The sequence below is a fragment of the Meles meles genome, chromosome 14 (genome assembly GCF_922984935.1).
Source record: "Meles meles chromosome 14, mMelMel3.1 paternal haplotype, whole genome shotgun sequence".
Lineage (NCBI taxonomy): Eukaryota > Metazoa > Chordata > Mammalia > Carnivora > Mustelidae > Meles > Meles meles.
Genome location: NC_060079.1, coordinates 24,511,623 through 24,525,796, shown reverse-complemented (window position 1 = coordinate 24,525,796; position 14,174 = coordinate 24,511,623). Strand labels below are relative to the sequence as shown.

The following is a 14,174-nucleotide window of genomic DNA, read 5'->3' as shown; positions in this document are numbered from 1 at the left end:
GCCCTGGCTTTGAGGGCTCCCCGTTAGCTGTCAGGGTAAATTAGGTTGACACTCCCAGGTTCTTTATGAGAGGTTAGGTAAGATAAGGTAAGATAAGGAGATACATGTACACACATAAACACAGAAAGGAGATTTTGTGTGTTAGGTGTATACACACATAGAGTATGTATACCACTTTTGAGATACACGCACACACACACACACACACACACACACACACACACACGTTTGTAACTCTGGACTTCCACATGGAAGGTTGAATGTCAGTCTCAATCTGAGATCTGGGACCAGTCCTTTTCCAATCACGGAAAACTGGGGGACGGCCCACCCAAACAAGTCAAGCTTCTCTTGAGCCTGCTAGGATTGTAGGTCTTCATTCTAGTAATGGGATCTAGCTTTTTTCTTTTCTTTTCTTAATTGTAGTACGAAACACATAACATGCAATTTACCATCTTAGCCATTTTTAAGTCTACAGGACAGTCGTGTTACCCGTACACTCTTGTACAACAGATCTCCTGAACTTCTTTGTCTCGTATAACTGAAACTCTACACCCACGGAACAACAACTTCTCATGTTCCCGTCCCTCCAGGCCTAGGATCCAGTCTTTTGCTCCATCTGCAGGATCACAGAAGCTCTGCTGGACTTTCCTGGCACCAACAGCCCACCTGCCAGGGATGCTTGGCTCGATGCTGTCTTCATACAACCCTTATCCCAGAGCTTTTTCTCAAAGTCTATCTACTACTGGGTCTGCCCCCAAGTACATGAGCCTCTAATTTCCACCTCCTTGCTGGCTACCACAGGAGCAAGGTAATAATACTGGTAACATAAAATAATAATAGTATTTATCCTTTATGGCATATGTCCTATGTCATTCTAGATGCCTGACAGATATGCTCCCTAATCCTTACATAACCTAGAAGTACTGCTATTTCCAGGTGTGTCTCTGTTTTCATCAGGCACCATTCTTGATGTAGATCTCAACCTTTGTTCAAATCCTCCAGAACAACCCACCAGCACCAGAAGTATTTGTAAGAAACTGTGGAATTTACTGAAGCCTTCCCAGAGTGGAGCAGAGGTTTACACTGCATACCCAATAAAAGTTAAAATCCTCAACAGAAGTGACTTTTCTGTAATGTCCTCTTTTGCTGTGCTATCATCAAGCCTCCTCCTCTTCCTCCCACCTCCAAGGTTTAGCCTCTTCAATTTTATGCTGAGTGTATAATAAAGAAACAGGTAACAGAATATGTAACTAAATATAACTTAAGCAATAAGGTTCATTATCTCTGGAGGTATCATTTTCAGGCTTGGTTAATTCAGAGGCACAACGATGTCATCAAGCACCCAACTCAGGTATTTTCTGTCTTTCCCTCGTTGCCATCCACAGCCTGTAGGTTTTCATCTTGAGAGTTGTCCCTCATGGTTACAGGAGGGTTGCCATAGCTCTAGGAATTATATCTGCAGGTAATTACATCTAAAGATCAGAAGAGGAGCGTTTCTCCTCACTCCCTGCCCACCCCCCCCCACACACACCCCACAAAGGAAAATGTTTCCCAGAAATTTTGGAACATTTACCTTTAAATTCAGACTTGTGCCTTAATAATACAAGCTAACATTGGCATCTTTCTTATTTAGACTTGGAAGGTAGGTTGTGGCAGCAAGGGTGAAGTGTGGGGAGAGAAGGGTTGTTGACAAAGAGCCACCAATGTCAGCCATACAGTGCAGCTCCATATCGTTGTGCTCTGATGCACACAGTCTAGCTCACAGCCATCTAATACTGCTCAGAGAGGCTTCTTAGAGCCCGACCCCTACCCCTACCCCTAGTGGGATTATCAAAGCACAGGTTATGAAAACTCATCCCTCAGAGGACATCTCAGAATCCCTTTACCACCATCTCTATACACACAGCAATTCTGCAGATAGGGCTCTTACCTCATTTTACAGATTTGGAAACTGAGCAGAGAATTTAAGTGACTCACCCAAAGTCAAATAGCTATCAAACTGTAGATCAGAGTTTGAATCCAGGGCTGTCTGTCTGCGGTGTCCTTGCTGCCAATGAAAGCAGAACCAAACATGGAAGAAGACCAAAGGGGCTGCAACTGACGAGAAGGGTAGTAAGGTTCTGGGCCCGGCAGTGACTGAAAACCATCACAAGGTTCTAAGGAGGAATGTCTTTTCGGTTCTCAGCTGTCTCTAAAAGATAAGACAGAGCAGTGCTATTAGCCCTTGGCTGAGTACATGGAGGCATTTGAAAGCATCTGAATGAACACAAGCCTTGCTTCTGAGCTCCTGGCACCCAATCCTTTAAGTGGGGCCTGAGGAGATCTTCATTCAACAGGAAGCATTTATTCAGGACCTGGCCCCTGCCCTGAGAAAGGAGGTAAACACATATTTTTGGCTCTGTGTGGTAAGTGCTATTATGGAAGTGTGCATGGAGGCTGTGGAGGAGCTGGTGGGGGAGAGGGGTGTGGAGGATGAATGTTAGAAAGCCCGAGATCATCATCCCCCTGACTGAGGTCATCCTGTGTTTCAGGACAGTGCAGTCACTCGTGTTCAAAATAAAGACCCTGAGTCATAAGGAAAGACCTAAATTGGACTAGATATATACACCGTAACACAAAGTGGGGCTGAGAAATGTTTTGGAAAGATTTCCTTTCAAAATGGTTTATCAGAAAACATTTTAGAATCCCGAATGTCAATTTCAGGGCTATGTTTGTTTTGAAGCTTGGTTTATGGAGCTCTTCACATGGCTTATGTACATTACTTCATGAATGTAGTCAGTAATTTGCATATATTATCTTGTTTAAAGCTTGCAGTAATCCTGTAAGGGACATAGTCCTATTTTCCCACTTGAAAATTCAAAACTAATCTTTTACACTACCCACACTCTTTCAGGTGCAGAAACTAAGGATGAGAGCCATTAAGAAACTTTCCAAGGGGGGCGCCTGGGTGGCTCAGTGGATTAAGCCGCTGCCTTCGGCTCAGGTCATGATCTCAGGGTCCTGGGATCGAGCCCCGCATTGGGCTCTCTGCTCCGCAGGGAGCCTGCTTCCTCCTCTCTCTCTGCCTGCCTCTCTGCCTACTTGTGATCTCTCTCTCTGTCAAATAAATAAATAAAATCTTAAAAAAAACAAAAAACAAAAAAAAACTTTCCAAGGGCTCTCAGTTCCTAATTGCCAGAGCTTGATTCAGACCCTCCCTGCCAAAAGACCAAGGTGCCTTCCAGAGATTTCACTCCCAGAGAACACATCTCATAGGAGAAGTAGTTACAGGTTGGTACACTGGATCCAAGTACAGAGTAGGTGTCCTGTAGAAAATCAGCTAATGTAGTGATCAAGGCTGAATGATCCATCAGTAGGAAGGAGAGGAGAATCATTTTTTCTTAAGGGGATATTATGCAATGCTCTAGTCTCACATATATTTCTGTAACAATGCGTTTATTAAGGAATTCAGCTTTAAGGAGAACAGTTTTGCACTTTGATCATCTGCTCAGACTATATTTTCTATAACCTGGGCAAATTTACAAATGCACTCCAAAACATCGAATTTAGACCCTTGCCACTCAAAAAATTGTCCATCTCCTTATTGCTTTTCAGAAATGCGGATTCTTGGGCCATTCCGCCAACCGCTGCCCATCCACAAGGATCCTCCAGGTGGTTTGGTGCACTTAAAATTTGAGGAGGGTGCTGCTCCCGATAGAAACCTTTCCCTGACATTCTCCCACCCATCTTGGATAATGTTCTATGAGTCTATGAAAATCAAATGTAAGTAGGTCTAGGGCTCTAGAAGACAAATTTTATATCAAGGCAGCTTTTGCTATCTTCTAACTGGATTTGTTTTTACTTTAACTTAATCTAAGAGCTTCTTTTCAATAGATTTTTAGAGAGCTCTTTGGTTGTGCAAGAGGAGGGGGAAAATAATGGGGAAAAGGAAATCATTGGGAAGGAAAATGAGGGTGCCTGCCATGGTTTCCCAGTGACATGGACTGATCATGCCAAACCTTTGATGTCTTACCAAGTTTCTACACAGGTCAGGTGCAAAGCCTAATACCTGAGGTGCCCGCTGGGTGGTCTGGATTATGAACAACGGCCTCTCCCATCTAGAACCCTTTGCTATTTTGCAAATGTTTCAATGGCTCTGCTGAAAGCAGTGAAACAACAGCTGGTCAATAATCTCATTTTATATTAATAGAGCAGTGTTGCCCCATCCCGGTCCCTCAGTACTTTATAAAACAGAACATCCTTTCTTTGCCAGGGCAAGGAAGGGAAGTCTCCACCTGTGTGCATTAGAGCACAAGTAGGGGCAGAAAGGGCCCTTTCCTCACAGACAGAACTCATTGCATCCTTTTCAGATGAAAATTAAGTTAGGGCAAGGAGGGTGGGAGAGAACACCTTCATTAAATCACCAGGCTTTACCTATGCTAAGAAATAGCCACAAAGAAGTCTCTTGCCCCAACGCTGCCTCGGTTTTCTTTATGTGATGCTCTATCTGTGGAAGCAAGGTAGAGATGGGAAGTTAGGTGTCAACCCTGAAAGCTAAATCTGGGCTATTTTTAATACTGGGGCTAGCTGGTGGCTTAATATTAGCGGAGTCAAATAAAACAGAATGTGCAACACTACCGGTTAATCAGCGCTCCTGCCTGTGCCAGCAGCCTTTTCAACACTAGAGAATTGCAAAGGGATAAAATATAATCTGTGATTTCAAGGACTTCATTTGGCTGGGGGATTTATTCAAGAGAAATGACTAGAGGCAGGGTTGTAAGATATAAACAGTAAAGATCCATTCCTTAGCCGGTTATGTACTATCACTGACACATACGGGGGGGGGGGGGGGGAGCTAAAATGCTTTGAGATGAAGCAGCATGTCTGAGGATTTTGTGAAAACTTTCTTTTTCTCCAGGAGAAAAGTAATGCTTTCTTTAACATTATTTAACATTTACTAAAACCGAATTGGGAATTCATGCCCCAATTCTTTCAGTGTAGAATAGATGGAAGTTGCTAGAAGGGAGTTGTTAGGCAGATTTTCTACATGTCACCAAAATAAGTAAGCTATTCTAGGGCCAGGCACAGAAACTGGATGAGCACAGGACCTGACTAGAGAGAAGGAAGGAGGATGGTGGCAATTTTTAGGTGTAGTTCCTCATCTCTACCTTTTGTGTGGGTGGGGATTCCCGTGATGGTTAATTCTATTCATCACCCTGACTGGGCCATGTTGCCCAGTTATATTCTCAAACATTATTCTGGAGGTTTCTGTAAGGGGGTTTTTGACTGAGATTAACCTTTAAGTAAGTGGACTTTGAGGGAAACAGATTGCCCTCCATAATGTGGGTGACAGTCATCCAATCAGCTGAAGGCCTGAATCAAACAAAAGACTGACCTCCCCCAAGCAAGATGGAATTTTCCAGCCCAGCAGCCTTTGGACTTGAACTGAGCACTGGCTCTTCTTAGGTCTCCAGACAGCCAGCTCTCCCTGAAGATTTTGGGCCTCTGTAAGCCATTTCCTTAAAATGTGTGTGTGTGTGTGTGTGTGTGCGTGTGCGTGTGTGTGTCTGTCTGTCTGTGTGTGTACACACACATCCTATTGGTTCTGTTTCTCTGGAGAACATTAAGTAATGTGACCCTTTTGTAAGTTTTTAGAAGGAATATTTATTGAATGCCAAACTGTGGACCCTCTTCCCAGAAAATTGTGCACAAACACAAATTTTACATAGGGTTTTCACGGAATTACCAGTCTCTTGAAGGACATCATGGACCTCCCCCCTCAAATTAAAAACCCCTGAACCTCTGGCTAGTAAGAGGAATATAACTGTATACTTCCCTCTCCAAGTCTTCCTGTTCCAAAAGAACAATTACCACCTGGCAGGTGGAGAAAGGAGGTAGCTGCAGAGTTATACAAGCGCCAGAAGGGTGTCCCGCCAGAAATCTCCCTCTCCCTCACCTCTCTGAGGGGCCATGGACTTCTACTGTCAGCTTCCACATTCTGCAGTAGAGGCTTGTTCATGTAATTGGACGAAGACATTGCTACCTCACACGGTGTAGCTGACACTAGCTGGTTATTCTTAAATACCAGCGTGGCCTACCTTGGTCCTCTGCTCCTTGACTTGTTCTTGCTGATGGAATGTGGGTCAAGGTGATCTGGGCCAGCTTGGGTTAGAAGCCATGAAGATGCCTTTTCACAGTTTGTTCCCTTGCAGTACACCCGGGGAAGGAGTTGATGACAGAGGATGGAGTCTGAAAGAGCAAGAGGCAGATCCCTTTCTCCCCCACCCTCATACTGGACTATGGTGGAAGCAAGAAACAAACCTTCATATGGTTAAACTATGAGATTTGGCGGTTGAAAGCCTATCTTGACTAATACTTATGGGAATATTATCACTGGGAGAAAGATACTAGTAGAAATACTAGAAAAATACCCATTTAAAAAACTGATATGAGGGGCGCCTGGGTGGCTCAGTGGGTTAAAGCCTCTGCCTTTGGCTAGGGTCATGATCCCAGGGTCCTGGGATGGAGCCCCACATCGGGCTCTCTGCTCCGCGGGGAGCCTGCTTCCTCCTCTCTCTGCCTGCCTCTCTGCCTAGTTGTGATTTCTCTCTGTCAAATAAAAAGCAAAACAAAACAAAAACTGATATGATTTACACCATTATTACCCATTGACCTTAGCAGAGACTGAAAGCAAGGTAAATGTGTGTGTGTGTGTGCTCTGGTTAAGACTAAGGAGTCCAAAGTAAGAGATGGCATTAGGTGACTAGGCTCCTGCTAAGGGATTCCATGCTGCATTCCAGGGCCACTATTTATACAGGCTCTCTATATCCCTGGAGTTGTGCAGTGCACAGCCTCCTCAGCTGGACAAAGTAGCCCTGCTCCTGGGAGTGGGAGAGCAGTACGAAAAAGGCAGGAAGACCTGAGAGAGACAGTAGAACGGTGGTGCAGAAGCATTGTATGTCTCTCTTGTGGTTTCTTCCTACACCCAAGCACTGGCTCTGGTCATTGCTGAGGTACCTGAAAAATCTACCCACACCTCAATTAATCACATTGAAGCTAAGCCCTTTTATTCATGAAAAGAAGCCTATCTTCCCTAGTTCTTTAGGGAACTAAATCTCCTGTAAGTTATTGGTTAATAAAGGAGAAACTGGGCAAAGGATGACTTATTTGTTGGTCCTGTAGTTAGAAAATGGGGATCGTTATTCCCAATTATCATAGAAAATCTTTCTTTTTTTTTTTTAAGATTTTATTTATTTGACAGCCAGAGATCACAAGTAGGCAGAGAGGCAGGCAGAGAGAGGAGGAAGCAGGCTCTTGCTGAGCAGAGAGCCCAATGTGGGGCTCGATCCCAGGACCCTGGGATCATGACCTGAGCCGAAGGCAGAGGCTTTAACCCACTGAGCCACACAGGCGCCCCTTCTTTTTTTTTTTTTTTTAAAGATTTTATTTATTTATTTGACAGCCAGAGATCACAAGTAGGCAGAGAGGCAGGCAGAGAGGAAGGGAAGCAGGCTCCCTGCTGAGCAGAGAGCCCAACGCAGGGCTCGATCCCAGGACCCTGAGATCATGACAGGAGCTGAAGGCAGAGGCTTAACCCACTGAGCCACCCAGGTGCCCCTAGAAAATCTTTCTTAATGACTCCTATGCACGTGAGCATCTCCCCAACACACTCTTTTTTTAAACTTTATATTTTGAAACATTTCAAACATACGCGAAACAGAGAAAATAGTGTAATAAGCCATCACCAAGCTTCAACAATTACAATTATCAACATATGGAAACTCCATTCCACCCATTCTCCCTGCCTTTACCCCACTGGGTTATACTGAGATAAGTCTCAGACGTCTTATAATTTCATCCATACATTTTAGTATTATCATTTTAGTATTGTGTCTCTAAAACATAGGAACTTTAAAGAAAAACAAATGCATAAGCATAATGTTGTTAGAACCTTTAAGATTTTAAAAATATTATTAAATATTTAATGTGTCCAAATTTCCCCAATTTCTTCATAATTTTTTACAGGTGTTTTTTTTTTTTAAGTTAGTATCCAAGCATGACCCACACATTGTAGTTGGTTACTGTATCTTCTAGGTCTCTTAATTTAAGGGCTCCCCTGCCTTCTTTTCTTTTTCCTTATAATGTATTTTTGGAGAAACTGTGTCATTTGTCCCATAGAGTTTCCCACATTCTGCATTTTGCTGATTTTTAAAATGTGTCATCCAACATATTTCCCTAAGCCCTGTATTTCCTGAAGAGTGTCAGATCTTGAGTAATTCAGGTTCGGGAGGTGCCTGGCTGGCTCAGTTGGTAGAGCATGCAACTTGATCTCAGGACTGTACGTTCGAGCTCCATATTGTGTGTAGAGATTACTTACAAATCTTCAGTGGCGCCCGGGTGGTTCAGTCGGCTATGTATCCCACTCTTGGTTTCAGCTCGTGTGGTGATCTCAGGGTTGTGAGATCAAGCCCCACATTGGATTCAGGGCTCATCAGGGAGTCTGCTTGAGTTTCTTTCTTGCCCTCTGCCCCTCACCCCCCTCAAATAAATAAATAACTCTCAAAATAAAATCTTTTTAAAAATTTGGTTTCCATTTTTTGACAAGGATACTTCAGAGATGGTTCTGTGGACTTCCTACTACATCACATTAAGAACACATGATGTCTGATTGACTCCTCTTTTGTGATGTTCAGATTGATTAATGGATTGAGACAAGGACAGCTTGATCCATTCATTTAAAGTTTCCCTACAAGCTAAAATTCAAAAAAAAAAGTAAAAAGAAAAAAGAAAAAGATAATTAAAAATAAAAATAATTTAAAATAATTTAAAAATAAAAAATAATACAATTTTTATAAAAGATCCTAAGCTTCCCCCACCATAGTTTTTTTTTTTCTTTTTTTAAGTAGGCTCTATGCCCAATGTGGGACTCAAACTCATAACCCTGAGATCCAGAGCCACGTGCTCTACCAACTGAGCTAGCCAGATGCCCCTCCCCTGATAGTTTTTTATAGCCATTGAGGTATCACAGATATATTATTTCATTAAGGATTACAAAATTATGATACCCTAGTTCTACCATTTCTCCATCTATTAGCTGGGATGCTTCTAAAAGAAGAACTTTTCCTCAACAACAATTTAGCTATCCTGAGATACAGTTCATATAGAAAAGACAAGACAAATGCTCGATTCTTTCCCTTTTTAAACCAGTTTTCAGAGTAATGAGTTGGTTCCCTAGCAACCTGTAAAGGTGACCTATGAGGGGTTTTTTTTTCTTGGTATAATTATAAACTCATGGATTTTAACATATTTGATGCACTTCAATCCACTGCAGAGAGTCAGATTATTCCTGTCCTTGAACTTGGGGAGTCTCTTTACACTGGCTCCTAAGCTAATCTTTCAGACACAACCCATAGTCTTTGAAAGCTTCTTTGCTTTCTAGTATGACAGAATGTCCATTTCTTGCCCCAGCTCTGGGATCAGTGATTATCCAAAGCCCCACTTGAATTTAGAAAGCAGAATCTGGGTGCTGGGAGTATTTATTTTTCCGGGGATTGCTATAGTGTGTAAGCCTTCTCAGAGCCAGACTGGCTCCCTTTCTGATCTCCTCTCCTCCTAGGGCCCTCTGTTCATTCCATTCCAGGCACACCCTCCTCCTTGCTTACTGTGCCTCTAACAGGAGCAGAGCGGGCAACCCCGGGAGGGCCGGAGTGAGGAGGGCATATCCTTGCCAGTTCCCAGGCCCAGCACCCACCGCCCCAGACACCGCTGGCTCGCTCCTCGTGTCTTTGTTCAAATGTGCTTGCTCATAGCAACCATCCCTGGACATCCTATCTGACAGTGAACACAGAACCGCCTTCTCTCCCAAATATTCTCTATCCTTCTTCCCTGCCTTAGATTTCTCAGCCTCTAATATTATGTAACTTACTTGTTGATATTTTGCTTGCCATCTGTTTACCCACTGGAATGTAAATTCCAAGAGAGGGGAGGCTTTTGCCTATTTTGTTTGGAGCTGTATCCCAGACACCTAGCACAGGGTCTGGCACAGACTTAACTCCTCGGCAAATAGCTGTTGAAGAATTAATTGAGAGTGAATAGGCTATCGGTACTGACCTAAACCCACCTGGTCTTTCTTTTTTTTTTTTTTTTTTTTTTTAAAGATTTTTATTTATTTATTTGACAGAGATAGAGAGATCACAAGTAGGCAGAGAGGCAGGCAGAGAGAGAGGAGGAAGCAGGCTCCCCACGGAGCAGAGAGCCCGATGCGGGGCTCTATCCCAGGACCCTGAGATCATGACCTGAGCCGAAGGCAGCGGCTTAATCCACTGAGCCACCCAGGCACCCCCCCACCTGGTCTTTCAATGACTGGACTCTCTTTGCAAAGATCTGTACCTTCCAAAACGAGAAGCTTGTGGGGGATGTAAGGCTCTACCTCCCCATTACTTCATTATCAAGTCTGGGACAGGACTGAATTCAGTCGCACATCCAGTTGCTAGACCCGTAGGTCATTGTAATGACTGGTTTGGGGGCTGATCCAGAGATGGATAGTGTGAAAGACGGGAGGGAAGGATGACTCTCCAGGGTCACATTGTTTTATGTTATTATTGTTGTTGTTATTGCCGAAGCCAAAACTTATAGAAAGGAGTTGCCATTTACTGAAATGGGGAAGAAAATAAGAGCAAGAGGTTTTGAGGGGCCAATCATGTTGGTTTTGAGTAGTTGGTGAGATATTGGAGCTGTCAAATGGGCAAGTAGAAGGGTTTTGAGTTCAGAGGAGAGATTCTGCCTGGGTAGATCAATGTGGGAGTCATCCGTGTAGAGATGGTATTTCAAGCAGTGAGACAACAGAATGAGAAAAGACAGAAGGAGATGAGGTGTGATCCTTAGGTCCCTTAGACACCTAAAGGTCAGGGAGAGGAAGAGGAGCCAGCAAAGGAGGCTGAGAAAGAACAGCATGAAAGCAACAGGAGACCCCAGGGCGGTGGCACTGGGATCCTGAAAGTATTCCAAGGAGGACGGACTGAGCAACGTCCTTAGATGCGGCCAATGAGGCCAAAAACACGACCACCGAATTAAAGACAGTAACTAACCATCTGTAGGGTATAGATCAAAACCGATATACATATACATCTCACTCCCTAGGCTGCTTTATCTTAAAGTAAATCACAGACAATATGCTAAGATTTTTCCCGTGGATTTTATTGGATGGGATGATGGGAGGGGCAATAGCATGGCCCCCTCTGACTTGGCCCAGAATGAGGACCATGCTGCCTAGTCTCTCCTTCCTTCAAGGTAACATTCAGGTCACTTCAGGCCAGAGCATTTTCTTAGGCAGGAGTTAGAGAAATGCCTTTCAGCCCTGAGAACCCCTGAGGGCAAAGGGGAGGACTGGCAGCTTTAGAGCAGCAGGTGAAGCAAAAGCTGCCTTAGGGTAGGGATGTGGCCCTGCCTGTCCCAGTTGCTTGCTACACTCTCTGGAATCCCCCTGCACTTAATACCTCTCCTTTCCACTTTCCCATCCCCCCTCACCTCCACGCCCACAGCGCTCCTACCTGCAGCCCTCCTCTTCACATCTTCATTTGATCCCACTTTTCCCTAACCCTTGACTGCCTCTGCCTCTGCCTCGCCACAAGGGAGCAAAAGGTCAGGGGCTTAGAGGAAACTCATGATCACTGAAAACAATTATTTCCTTGATACAGGTAAAAATTGAGAAAAATCTCTCCATTAGTGGAACACATTTAATTCCCCACCTGGATAACTTGGTCCCGTTTCCCTGGGCTGAAGTGTCTATAAGCTCCAAAACTAAGGAGGAGGGGGCCCTGCCTTAGCTAGAAGAGAATATTCTTTCATGAGAGCTGTCTCCTTGAGCCACTCATATAACTGTTTGTTAAATGTTTCCAGACAAGCATTTTTGTCCTAAGGTTTTACTCATAAATCTACTGTAAGACTACAAGACAGTGGGTCATATCATCTGAAGACATGGTTGGGAAGAGGCCTGACCTCAACCCCAACTGGTCCATCCACACAATCCAACACTCTCCAGCCACAAAAACTTTCAGACAGATCCACCTGAATAGACCCATCACCTAGATACTTAGGTGAAAAACAGAGTATTATGTTACCATTTGTGTAAAAGGAAAAAAAGAAAGAGCTTAAATACACACGGGACATTTCTGAACCTGCAGCAGATGGGTGCTGAGATAAAAGGGAGACATATTTCACTCTATACCTTTAGTTGTTTTGTAATTTTTAGAATGTACATAAATCATCTATTCAAAAAATTCATTAAGAAAATCTGAAGAAAGCACTTAGGGAATCAATACCATCCTACTGACTGATTGATCTTGGCTTTCCAAGGAGGATTAGCAGATGGGAATTGAAGAAGGGAGTGCTTAGGGGAATACATTCGTCTCCCAGGGAAGGTTTTAAAGCTGGAGGGGCTGGGGACGAGGAACGTGGAAAAGGTGTCAATAGACACCCAGAGACAATTGTACCTGAAAGAACTTGTGAAGTATTTAAGTTTTCTGACGCTTAGATTACACCCTAGCTGTGATACCATTAGAAGATGTGAGAATGTGCTTGTTTAGAAAGCCCAGAGCAGTTTGCTTCTGGTCCTGGAGACCGTCCAAGGAGGCTCCCTGCAGTCTTGAACAGTTGTGCCAGCGCCATGCACATTTTCAATAGCGGCCATTTGTCTTTTCCTGGTAGGGGTGGGGAGGAGACTCAAAGGTTCCGAGGCCAAGCAAAGTGAGGAGACGCTGGGAGGGAATCTCTGGATCTGTGACTCCTTATCTCCGGTATTTGCCATCTTGATGGGGAGTGGGAGATAGAGAAGAGTTTGGTTTATTCTGCAGATATGTCCTGTGGCTGTCCCACAGCGTGAGGTCAGCCTGAATTGGGGATTTTTTTCTGATAAAATTCTATTCTGGGAAGAAACCTCCCTCTAGTTGTTTCTTTTCTGGTTGTTCATTCTAGAATTGCTCTAACCATATAAAAACCAGGCTTGCCACTGGCTTCCAAAAAGGAGAGAAAGATATTCATTGGTTAAAGCCACTGATTGCTTACGGCCTGCCCTTCACCTTGCCTCTCCTTAGATTGGCTTCCCTGATCAACAGCATTTCTTTTTTTTAAAAGATTTTATTTATTTATTTGACAGAGATCACAAGTAGGCAGAGAGGCAGGCAGAGAGGGGAAGAGAAGCAGGCTCCCTGCTGAGCAGAGAGCCTGATGCGGGGCTTGATCCCAGGAATCTGGGATCATGACCTGAACTGCCGGCAGAGGCTTTAACCCACTGAACCACCCAGGTGCCCCTCAACAGCATTTCTAAAGACGGCATTTTGGGGTGGGAAAGACCCAGGTTAGCATTCCAGCTCCTATATTAGTGGAACCCCCATGGAACTTCACACAAACACTCTGAAGCAGTATCCTCCTTGGTAAAACAGGGGACACTAACGGCTACTTTTGTGTTACAGTTAGGATCATGAGAGCCTTTGTGCAATTCAATAAGCATTTTTTGAGTACCTATCCTGTGTTAGGAAGAGGGATAAACCTGTCCTTGTGCTAAAGGGCCTCAGTGGTGACCTGTGGACTAACAGCAAGGGGATGAGAAAAGAGTGGTTAAAAAAAAAAAATTGGTGGGGGAGGGGGCAGAAGGAGAGAGACAAAATCCCAAGCAGACTCTGCACCAAGCATGGAGCCTGACATAGAGCTCCACCCCATGACCCCCAGACCATGACCCAGGCAGAAACCAAGAGTTGGTAGCCCAACCAACTGAGCCACCCGGGTGCCCCCTGGGGGGCAAGTTTGCAGAGAATCAAAAAAGTTTCTGTTACAGCAGTTAAAGCAGATTCTCAGATTCTTCCCACTCCTGTAACCCTCTACCATGTTGCCCTACTTTAGCTTCTTCACAGCTCTTGTCAGCATTTCGTTTTTATGCTAGGGCCGATCTGCTCCCGCTAGCATGAAATCTCCTACGGAGCTAGTGCTCGACCTCGTTCCCCTCTAGATCTCCGGCGCCTGGAGTGTCTCTCTTCCTTTTCTCGGCTCCCGTTTCTTTTGTTCTTCTTTTTTTGTTTGTTTGTTAGTATCTTACTTGGATTTTAAAATTAGGATAACTTCATAAAATGTTTTAGGGATTTTTAGGGTTTTTTATTCTGTTGTTGTTATCCTAATGAGCTGAAGTAGTTTAAATAACATAG

The 14,174-nt window shown here is 44.1% G+C and overlaps 1 long non-coding RNA gene across 1 annotated transcript in view; it reads left to right on the top strand.

The window, feature by feature from the left end:
• The first annotated feature begins 2,186 nt into the window (after positions 1 to 2,186).
• The window catches only part of LOC123925166, a 48,795-nt gene continuing 36,807 nt past the window's right edge, over positions 2,187 to 14,174 (top strand). Inside the window, exons 1-2 of the long non-coding RNA XR_006814924.1 lie at positions 2,187 to 2,378; positions 3,595 to 3,762. This is a non-coding gene — a long non-coding RNA (uncharacterized LOC123925166). The remainder of the gene's footprint in view (positions 2,379 to 3,594; positions 3,763 to 14,174) is intronic.